The 11,392-nt window shown below is 41.4% G+C and overlaps 1 pseudogene; it reads left to right on the forward strand.

Moving 5' to 3' along the window:
• Nucleotides 1–2,602: 2,602 nt before the first annotated feature.
• Nucleotides 2,603–10,453, forward strand: LOC135537022 (centrosomal protein of 170 kDa-like; annotated as a pseudogene).
• The last annotated feature ends 939 nt before the right edge of the window (nucleotides 10,454–11,392 follow it).

Genomic DNA, 11,392 nt, shown 5'->3' on the forward strand with positions numbered 1-11,392 from the left:
TCCCTTTCCTCTCTGCAGTCAGACAGTCACCGTATGTTCCCTTTCCTCTCTGCAGTCAGACAGTCACTGTATGTTCCCTTTCCTCTCTGCAGTCAGACAGTCACCTTATGTTCCCTTTCCTCTTTGCAGTCAGACAGTCACCGTATGTTCCCTTTCCTCTCTGCAGTCAGACAGTTACCGTATGTTCCCTTTCCTCTTTGCAGTCAGACTGTATGTTCCCTTTCCTCTTTGCAGTCAGAAAGTCACCGTATGTTCCCTTTCCTCTCTGCAGTCAGACAGTCACTGTATGTTCCCTTTCCTCTCTGCAGTCAGACAGTCGCTGTATGTTCCCTTTCCTCTTTGCAGTCAGACAGTCACTGTATGTTCCCTTTCCTCTCTGCAGTCAGACAGTCACCGTATGTTCCCTTTCCTCTCTGCAGTCAGACAGTCACTGTATGTTCCTTTCCTCTTTCTGCAGTCAGAGTCAGTCACTGTATGTTCCCTTTCCTCTCTGCAGTCAGACAGTCACTGTATGTTCCCTTTCCTCTCTGCAGTCAGACAGTCACTGTATGTTCCCTTTCCTCTCTGCAGTCAGACAGTCACTGTATGTTCCCTTTCCTCTCTGCAGTCAGACAGTCACTGTATGTTCCCTTTCCTCTCTGCAGTCAGACAGTCACTGTATGTTCCCTTTCCTCTTTGCAGTCAGACAGTCACTGTATGTTCCCTTTCCTCTCTGCAGTCAGACAGTCACTGTATGTTCCCTTTCCTCTCTGCAGTCAGACAGTCACTGTATGTACCCTTTCCTCTCTGCAGTCAGACAGTCACTGTATGTTCCCTTTCCTCTCTGCAGTCAGACTGTATGTTCCCTTTCCTCTATGCAGTCAGACAGTCACTGTATATTCCCTTTCCTCTCTGCAGTCAGACAGTCAGACCGTATGTTCCCTTTCCTCTCTGCAGTCAGACAGTCACTGTATGTTCCCTTTCCTCTCTGCAGTCAGACAGTCACTGTATGTTCCCTTTCCTCTCTGCAGTCAGACTGTATGTTCCCTTTCCTCTCTGTCAGACTGTATGTTCCCTTTCCTCTCTTCAGTCAGACTGTATGTTCACACCACTCTCTTCAGTCAGACTGTATGTTCCCTTTCCTCTCTTCAGTCAGACTGTATGTTCCCTTTCCTCTCTGTCAGACTGTATGTTCCCTCCTCTCTTCAGTCAGACTGTATGGCTTCCCTTTCCTCTCTTCAGTGGAAGCTGTATGTTCCCTTTCCTCTCTGCAGTCAGATTGTATGTTCCCTTTCCTCTCTGTCCAGACTGTATGTTCCCTTTCCTCTCTTCAGTCAGACTGTATGTTCCCTTTCCTCTCTGCAGCACACCACCATGATTAACTGGATATGTTATGCAGGCAGGCAAAACTCCTAACCAATCTTGCAGCATTTATAGGCTTGTCACTAATCTTGTAGCAAATAATAGGCATATATGCATTTTGAACACAGTCTTCTGTGAATGCACACTGCAATTAGTGCATTATTTGGGTTTTCTTCATATGCAAAGTCAGTGCTTGCTTACACTGCAGCCCGAAGTGAATATTGGGTTCCATTTGCGTTTGTGACATAGTTGGCAGTAAATGGGCCTACACATTGTGTCCCAGACCTTGCTTCAACTAAAGTCTGTAAAGTCACACCCATATAAACATCCCATCTGGGTGAAGCCAAAGTGGGAGAGGAGAAGGTAGTTAGGTCAGGCCTTTTGCGGCTGGGGGAGGAGAAGGTAGTTAGAAAATCAAGCCTTTGGCAGTGGGGAGAGGAGAAGGTAGTTAGATTGTGGAGCAGAGGTTGGTGTTGATGGGTTTGTCCCTCATTATTCTGCTGATTGGGTAATGTAGGTCAGGGAACGGCTAAAGCCAAACCATTGCTCCAAGTCCCGTCATCCAGGACAGATGAATTAAAAGTGACACGACTTGCGCCGAAGTTGGTCCCTCTTCTTGTTCGGGCGGCGTTCGGCCATTGCTGATCGTCTTTTCATTTTCCTTTGGTTTTTCTTGTCTTCCATCACACCTGGTTCCAATCACATCAATTACATGTTGTGTGTTTACCCCTCTGTTCCCCCTCATGTCCTTGTGGGTGATTGTTTATTGTAGTGTTTGTGAACGTCTGTCCTGGTGTGTGTTTACCCCTCTGTTCCCCCTCATGTCCATGTGGGTGATTGTTTATTGTAGTGTTTGTGAACGTCTGTCCTGGTGTGTGTTTACCCCTCTGTTCCCCCTCATGTCCTTGTGGGTGATTGTTTATTGTAGTGTTTGTGAACGTCTGTCCTGGTGTGTGTTTACCCCTCTGTTCCCCCTCATGTCCTTGTGGGTGATTGTTTATTGTAGTGTTTGTGAACGTCTGTCCTCTTGTGTGCTGGGTTATGGACCCATTTATTTTATTATTCTGTTTTCTGGTGGATTTTGTAAATAAACTGCGCTGTTGGAAACAGTTATTTCTCTCCTGCGTCTGACTTCTCTGCCGCCAGGTCGCACCCCTTACAAAAAGACACAGTGCAGCTGCTCAGGAACAGTCAAACACCCCTTGACGAATGTCATACATTAAATCTAAATTGTGTGAAACCTCTTGTGTTTGTGTTATAGGGGACATAGCAACATCGCACCGGGGAACACCTCTGTATGGACAGCCATCTTGGTGGGGGATGGGGACGCAGAACGACGAGAACTCCTTCAAACAGGAGACCAAGACGTGTGGGAAGAAGCATGACAGCTCTGCAGCAGGTAAGAACCTACTTGACCTCATTTCTTTTTTTACCTTTATTTAACCAGGCAAGTAAGTTAAAAACAAATTCTTATTTTCAATGACGGCCTGGGAACAGTGGGTTAACTGCCTGTTCAGGGGCAGAACGACAGATTTGTACCTTGTCAGCTCGGGGGTTTGAACTCACAACCTTGCGGTTAATAGTCCAAAACTCTAACCACTAGGCTACCCTGCCGCCTCATCAAATCTGAAGTATGAAATTATATGTTCCAAATGTTGGCAAGATGATCAGATGCATGCACACATGTTTCAGTACATTAGATGAGCTACGAGAGAAAATGATTAATTAAATGTAGAGGATATTAGATGAGCTACTCTAGGACATGATTAATTAAATGTACTGTACATTAGATGACCTATGGGTGGTGTTAGTAAATGCTCTGTCAGGAATATGTATTAATATGGGTGGTGTTAGTAATGCTCTGTCAGGAATATGTATTAATATGGGTGTTGTTAGTAATGCTCTGTCATAAATTTGTATTAATATGGGTGGTGTTAGTAATGCTCTGTCATAAATATGTATTAATATGTGTGTTGTTATTAATGCTCTGTCATGAATTTGTATTAACATGGGTGGCGTTAGTAATGCTCTGTCATAAATTTGTATTAATATGGGTGTTGTTAGTAATGCTCTGTCATAAATATGTATTAATATGTGTGTTGTTATTAATGCTCTGTCATGAATTTGTATTAATATGGGTGGTGTTATTAATGCTCTGTCATAAATATGTATTAATATGTGTGTTGTTATTAATGCTCTGCCAGGAATATGTATTAATATGGGTGGTGTTAGTAATGCTCTGTCAGGAATATGTATTAATAGTGTGGTGTTAGTAATGCTCTGTCAGGAATATGTATTAATATGGGTGGTGTTAGTAATGCTCTGTCAGGAATATGTATTAATATGGGTGGTGTTAGTAATGCTCTGTCAGGAATATGTATTAATATGGGTGTTGTTAGTAATGCTCTGCCAGGAATATGTATTAATATGGGTGGTGTTAGTAATGCTCTGTCAGGAATATGTATTAATATGGGTGTTGTTAGTAATGCTCTGACAGGAATATGTATTAATATGGGTGTTGTTAGTAATGCTCTGTCAGGAATATGTATTAATATGGGTGGTGTTAGTAATGCTCTGTCAGGAATATGTATTAATATGGGTGTTGTTAGTAATGCTCTGCCAGGAATATGTATTAATATGGGTGTTGTTAGTAATGCTCTGCCAGGAATATGTATTAATATGGGTGTTGTTAGTAATGCTCTGCCAGGAATATGTATTAATATGGGTGGTGTTAGTAATGCTCTGCCAGGAATATGTATTAATATAGGTGTTGTTAGTAATGCTCTGTCAGGAATATGTATTAATATGGGTGTTGTTAGTAATGCTCTGTCAGGAATATTTATTAATATGGGTGGTGTTAGTAATGCTCTGCCAGGAATATGTATTAATATGGGTGTTGTTAGTAATGCTCTGCCAGGAATATGTATTAATATGGGTGGTGTTAGTAATGCTCTGTCAGGAATATGTATTAATATGGGTGTTGTTAGTAATGCTCTGCCAGGAATATGTATTAATATGGGTGGTGTTAGTAATGCTCTGTCAGGAATATGTATTAATATGGGTGTTGTTAGTAATGCTCTGTCAGGAATATGTATTAATATGGGTGGTGTTAGTAATGCTCTGCCAGGAATATGTATTAATATGGGTGTTGTTAGTAATGCTCTGCCAGGAATATGTATTAATATGGGTGGTGTTAGTAATGCTCTGCCAGGAATATGTATTAATATGGGTGGTGTTAGTAATGCTCTGTCATGAATATGTATTAATATGGGTGGTGTTAGTAATGCTCTGTCAGGAATATGTATTAATATGGTTGTTGTTAGTAATGCTCTGTCAGGAATATGTATTAATATGGGTGTTGTTAGTAATGCTCTGTCAGGAATATGTATTAATATGGGTGTTGTTAGTAATGCTCTGCCAGGAATATGTATTAATATGGGTGTTGTTAGTAATGCTCTGTCAGGAATATGTATTAATATGGGTGTTGTTAGTAATGCTCTGTCAGGAATATGTATTAATATGGGTGGTGTTAGTAATGCTCTGCCAGGAATATGTATTAATATGGGTGTTGTTAGTAATGCTCTGCCAGGAATATGTATTAATATGGGTGTTGTTAGTAATGCTCTGTCAGGAATATGTATTAATATGGGTGTTGTTAGTAATGCTCTGTCAGGAATATGTATTAATATGTGTGTTGTTAGTAATGCTCTGTCAGGAATATGTATTAATATGGGTGGTGTTAGTAATGCTCTGTCAGGAATATGTATTAATATGGGTGGTGTTAGTAATGCTCTGTCAGGAATATGTATTAATATGGGTGTTGTTAGTAATGCTCTGTCAGGAATATGTATTAATATGGGTGTTGTTAGTAATGCTCTGTCAGGAATATGTATTAATATGGGTGGTGTTAGTAATGCTCTGCCAGGAATATGTATTAATATGGGTGGTGTTAGTAATGCTCTGTCAGGAATATGTATTAATATGGGTGTTGTTAGTAATGCTCTGTCAGGAATATGTATTAATATGGGTGGTGTTAGTAATGCTCTGCCAGGAATATGTATTACTATGGGTGTTGTTAGTAATGCTCTGCCAGGAATATGTATTACTATGGGTGTTGTTAGTAATGCTCTGTCAGGAATATGTATTAATATGGGTGTTGTTAGTAATGCTCTGCCAGGAATATGTATTAATATGGGTGGTGTTAGTAATGCTCTGCCAGGAATATGTATTAATATGGGTGTTGTTAGTAATGCTCTGTCAGGAATATGTATTAATATGGGTGGTGTTACTAATGCTCTGCCAGGAATATGTATTAATATGGGTGTTGTTAGTAATGCTCTGCCAGGAATATGTATTAATATGGGTGTTGTTAGTAATGCTCTGTCAGGAATATGTATTAATATGGGTGTTGTTAGTAATGCTCTGTCAGGAATATGTATTAATATGTGTGTTGTTAGTAATGCTCTGTCAGGAATATGTATTAATATGGGTGTTGTTAGTAATGCTCTGTCAGGAATATGTATTAATATGGGTGTTGTTAGTAATGCTCTGTCAGGAATATGTATTAATATGGGTGTTGTTAGTAATGCTCTGTCAGGAATATGTATTAATATGTGTGTTGTTAGTAATGCTCTGTCAGGAATATGTATTACTATGGGTGTTGTTAGTAATGCTCTGTCAGGAATATGTATTAATATGGGTGGTGTTAGTAATGCTCTGTCAGGAATATGTATTAATATGGGTGGTGTTAGTAATGCTCTGCCAGGAATATGTATTAATATGGGTGTTGTTAGTAATGCTCTGTCAGGAATATGTATTAATATGGGTGGTGTTAGTAATGCTCTGTCAGGAATATGTATTAATATGGGTGGTGTTAGTAATGCTCTGTCAGGAATATGTATTAACATGGGTGTTGTTAGTAATGCTCTGCCAGGAATATGTATTAATATGGGTGTTGTTAGTAATGCTCTGTCAGGAATATGTATTAATATGGGTGGTGTTAGTAATGCTCTGTCGGGAATATGTATTAATATGGGTGGTGTTAGTAATGCTCTGCAGAATATGTATTAATATGTGTGTTGTTAGTAATGTTCTGTCAGGAATATGTATTAATATGTAATGGTCTTAAATATGTATTGAGTATGGGTGCTGTTAGTAATGCTCTGTCAGGAATATGTATTAATATGGGTGGTGTTAGTAATGCTCTGTCAGGAATATGTATTAATATGGGTGGTGTTAGTAATGCTCTGTCAGGAATATGTATTAATATGGGTGGTGTTAGTAATGCTCTGTCATAAATATGTATTAATATGGGTGGTGTTATTAATGCTCTGTCAGGAATATGTATTAATATGGGTGGTGTTAGTAATGCTCTGTCAAATATGTATTAATATGTGTGTTGTTATTAATGCTCTGTCAGGAATTTGTATTAACATGGGTGGTGTTAGTAATGCTCTGTCAGGAATATGTATTAGTATGGGTGGTGTTAGTAATGCTGCCAGGAATATGTATTAATATGGGTGTTAGTAATCTCTGTCAGGAATATGTATTAATATGGGTGTTGTTAGTAATGCTCTGTCAGGAATATGTATTAATATGGGTGTTGTTAGTAATGTTCTGTCAGGAATATGTATTAATATGGGTGGTGTTAGTAATGCTCTGTCATAAATATGTATTAGTATGGGTGCTGTTAGTAATGCTCTGTCAGGAATATGTATTAACATGGGTGTTGTTAGTAATGCTCTGTCAGGAATATGTATTAATATGGGTGTTGTTAGTAATGCTCTGTCAGGAATATGTATTAATATGGGTGGTGTTAGTAATGCTCTGCCAGGAATATGTATTAATATGGGTGTTGTTAGTAATGCTCTGTCAGGAATATGTATTAATATGGGTGGTGTTAGTAATGCTCTGTCAGGAATATGTATTAATATGGGTGTTGTTAGTAATGCTCTGTCAGGAATATGTATTAATATGGGTGGTGTTAGTAATGCTCTGTCAGGAATATGTATTACTATGGGTGTTGTTAGTAATGCTCTGTCAGGAATATGTATTAATATGGGTGTTGTTAGTAATGCTCTGTCAGAATATGTATTAATATGGGTGTTGTTAGTAATGCTCTGCCAGGAATATGTATTAATATGGGTGTTGTTAGTAATGCTCTGCCAGGAATATGTATTAATATGGGTGTTGTTAGTAATGCTCTGTCAGGAATATGTATTAGTATGGGTGGTGTTAGTAATGCTCTGCCAGGAATATGTATTACTATGGGTGTTGTTAATGCTCTGTCAGGAATATGTGTTAATATGGGTGGTGTTAGTAATGCTCTGTCAGGAATATGTATTAATATGGGTTTTGTTAGTAATGATCTGTCAGGAATATGTATTAATATGGGTGTTGTTAGTAATGCTCTGCCAGGAATATGTATTAATATGGGTGTTGTTAGTAATGCTCTGTCAGGAATATGTATTAATATGGGTGTTGTTAGTAATGCTCTGTCAGGAATATGTATTAATATGGGTGTTGTTCGTTATTGTGTGTGTGTGTCTCATGTACTCTAATGACCCCTGGGGGTACTTGGCCTATCCGCAGGGGGTACTTGGCCTATCCGCAGGGGGTACTTGGCCTATCCGCAGGGGGTACTTGGCCTATCCGCAGGGGGTACTTGAGTAGACTCATGAGACCATAGACCTGTTGGTAAAATGCACATGAGGCGGTACTTCAGGACAAATCAAAATTCAGTTGGTGGTATTGTAACCGAAAAATGTTGGGAACCACTGCTCTAATGTACAGTGTTCCTGTTAAATGAATGACCACCGTGACCCTCAGTGCTTTAGAATTGAGTCACATGATTCATCATGAAATCTTTAGAGGAAGGGTGGTAGTATTTATTTAAAAAAGGAGAGGTTCTAAGACAGTTGTGGTGGTCTTGTTTGTGGAAGCAGTGGGTATTTCTTTGATAGGATGAAACCTGAAAGCCTTATTGACCACCAGACCTGTTGGGGACTATAATCTAGGACCTGATGCAAAAGGGGGTATCAGTTTGAATATAGTTCTCTAAATGGACAACGTTATGTCTCATTTCACTCCATTTTTTACTTTGTTGAAAGCCACAGATATTTGCAGTCATGCTTTCAGGAGCTTATCTGTTTTCAAAGATATACAAACATGACTTACTTTCAAGTTGAATTGAAAGATATAACTTCCGAGAAAGATGTGGCCTCATTGGGGGCTCCTGAATCCCAGTAGGTATTATACTCTTGAATATTTGACTTTGATATTGTTCCCTTACTACATAGAGAAATGAGAGGAATGTACAAAACAACTTTGTACTTTCAAGAACAACTCAGCTGCTCCACTTTGTCATATGTATAAACTAGATGGTCTACACATATGCCATAATGCCTTGCCACATAATCAAAGGAAGTTACACAATCATTATTAAGTAAGTTACACTACACTGGCTTTGTGCCTGTCTGCCTGGCTCAGCACAGCCTGACCTGTTTGCCACCAATGCTCCTTATAGGACACGTCACTGCACACTATACTCCTCTGTAAACTGGTCATCTCTGTATGCTCATCGCAAGTCACACTGGTTGATGCTTGTTTATAAAACACTCTTAGGCCTCACTCCCCCCTATCTGAGATAGCTACTGCAGCCCCTCATCCTCTACATACAACACCCATTCCTTCCAGTCACATTTATTAAAGGTCCCCAAAGCACACACATTCCTGGGTCGCTCGTCTTTTCATTTCGCTGCAGCTAGAGACTGGAACGAGCTGCAACAAACACTCAAACTGGACCATTTTATCTCAACCCTTCTTACTGACAGTTGTGGCTGCTTCGCATGATGTATTGTCTGTACCTTGCATTTGTGCTATTGTCTGTGCCCAATAATGTTTGTACCATGTTTTGTGCTGCTACCATGTTGTGCTGCTGCCATGTTGTGTTGCTACCATGTCGTTGTCATGTTGTGTTGCTACCATGCTGTGTTGTTGTCTTAGGCCTCTCTTTATGTAATGTAGTGGTGTCTCTCTTGTCGTGATGTGTGTTTTGTCCTGTATTTTAGATTTTAATCCCTGCCCCTGTCCCTGCAGGATGCCTTTAGCCTTTTGGTAGGTCGTCATTGTAAAGAAGAATCTGTTGTTTAACTGACTTGCCTAGTTAAATACAGGTTACATAAATAAAGAGAGGGCTGTGTTCTGCCAGGGCCGCAGACACGGATTCAGACTTATGCTGAGACTCAGAACAGACACAGCTGAGCGGCCCATTTTAGGGCCCGTAACCTCTGACCTCTAGATACTGATCCCCAGTGTTCTCCTCTTTGTGAACCTACAGATGGCAGAGAGCCTAAGAGGAGTGAGAGGCCTATGGAGGATGGTCTGGGTCCTGAGCCCAGCTGCTGAGATTCCTACCAGGAGTCTCAGATGGCTGAGGACAGCATTCATGAAATCCCTACTAAAGACACTGAGGGCTGCTGCTACCACCGCTCAGTAGCGCTCAGGGCCACGCCTCACCTCACGCCTTCACCATCGAGTTTGATGACATCTCCTGGCAAGGTCAGGATTAAGGACCATGTGTCCAAACTGACTCCGGACCACCGTCCCCGGCCTAAGAAGGCCCCCAGCCGGGGAGCAAGGACCTCAGCACCCTACAGGCCGCCATGATGGCCTCTGAGAGCAAGGTGGCTGATTGGCTGGCCCCACAATGACCCCCACGGTGCGCAGTGAGTCCACAGAGGAGGACAGCAAGAGCATCAAGAGTGATGTCCCGTCCACTTCCACAGGCTCAAAGGTGAGGGGCCATATCCTGCCTGCTTGTCTTTCTGGCCCACAGTTTCTGTTGCCAGATCAGCAAATGCACGTATTTCCTCTCTATAGCCACACTACAGTATCATCTACTAATTGTTGTACATCTGACCTTGCTAACCTCACAATGTTGCTGATTTGATCAACATGTGTTTTACTGCTAAAGCCATGAGTGTTTGAGTTATTTTGGTAGTTTTTTTGTGAGATCCTGTAAAATGGATCCTCTTAATAAAGCTCATCCTTACGCTAAAAACAGGCTCCAGGCTAAAGTCAGACTAGTGTTTACCTCAAACGCCTAGAATAGGTTCTCCTGATGCAGTAATGACCATTATTAATGACCATGACCATTAACCAACCAGACTTCAATTACTCATACCTGGTCATGTAACCTACTGTATGGCCCATACCTGTCAATGTCCTCAGGCTGGTCATGTAACCTACTGTATGGCCCATACCTGTCAATGTCCTCAGGCTGGTCATGTAACTGACTGTATGGCCCATACCTGTCAATGTCCTCAGGCTGGTCATGTAACTGACTGTATGGCCCATACCTGTCAATGTCCTCAGGCTGGTCATGTAGCTTACTGTATAGCCCATACCTGTCAATGTCCTCAGGCTGGTCATGTAGCCTACTGTATAGCCCATACCTGTCGATGTCCTCAGGCTGGTCATGTAACCTACTGTATGGCCAATATCTGTCAATGTCCTCAGGCTGGTCATGTAACCGACTGTATGGCCTATACCTGTCAATGTCCTCAGGCTGGTCATGTAACTGACTGTATGGCCCATACCTGTCAATGTCCTCAGGCTGGTCATGTAACCGACTGTATGGCCCATACCTGTCAATGTCCTCAGGCTGGTCATGTAACTGACTGTATGGCCCATACCTGTCAATGTCCTCAGGCTGGTCATGTAACTGACTGTATGGCCCCATACCTGTCAATGTCCTCAGGCTGGTCATGTAACTGACTGTATGGCCCATACCTGTCAATGTCCTCAGGCTGGTCATGTAACCGACTGTATGGCCCATACCTGTCGATGTCCCCAGGCTGGTCATGTAACCTACTGTATGGCCCATACCTGTCAATGTCCTCAGGCTGGTCATGTAACTGACTGTATGGCCCATACCTGTCAATGTCCTCAGGCTGGTCATGTAACTGACTGTATAGCCCATACCTGTCGATGTCCCCAGGCTGGTCATGTAACCTACTGTATGGCCCATACCTGTCAATGTCCTCAGGCT

The sequence above is a fragment of the Oncorhynchus masou genome, unplaced genomic scaffold, assembly GCF_036934945.1.
Source record: "Oncorhynchus masou masou isolate Uvic2021 unplaced genomic scaffold, UVic_Omas_1.1 unplaced_scaffold_6987, whole genome shotgun sequence".
Classification (NCBI taxonomy): Eukaryota; Metazoa; Chordata; class Actinopteri; order Salmoniformes; family Salmonidae; genus Oncorhynchus; species Oncorhynchus masou.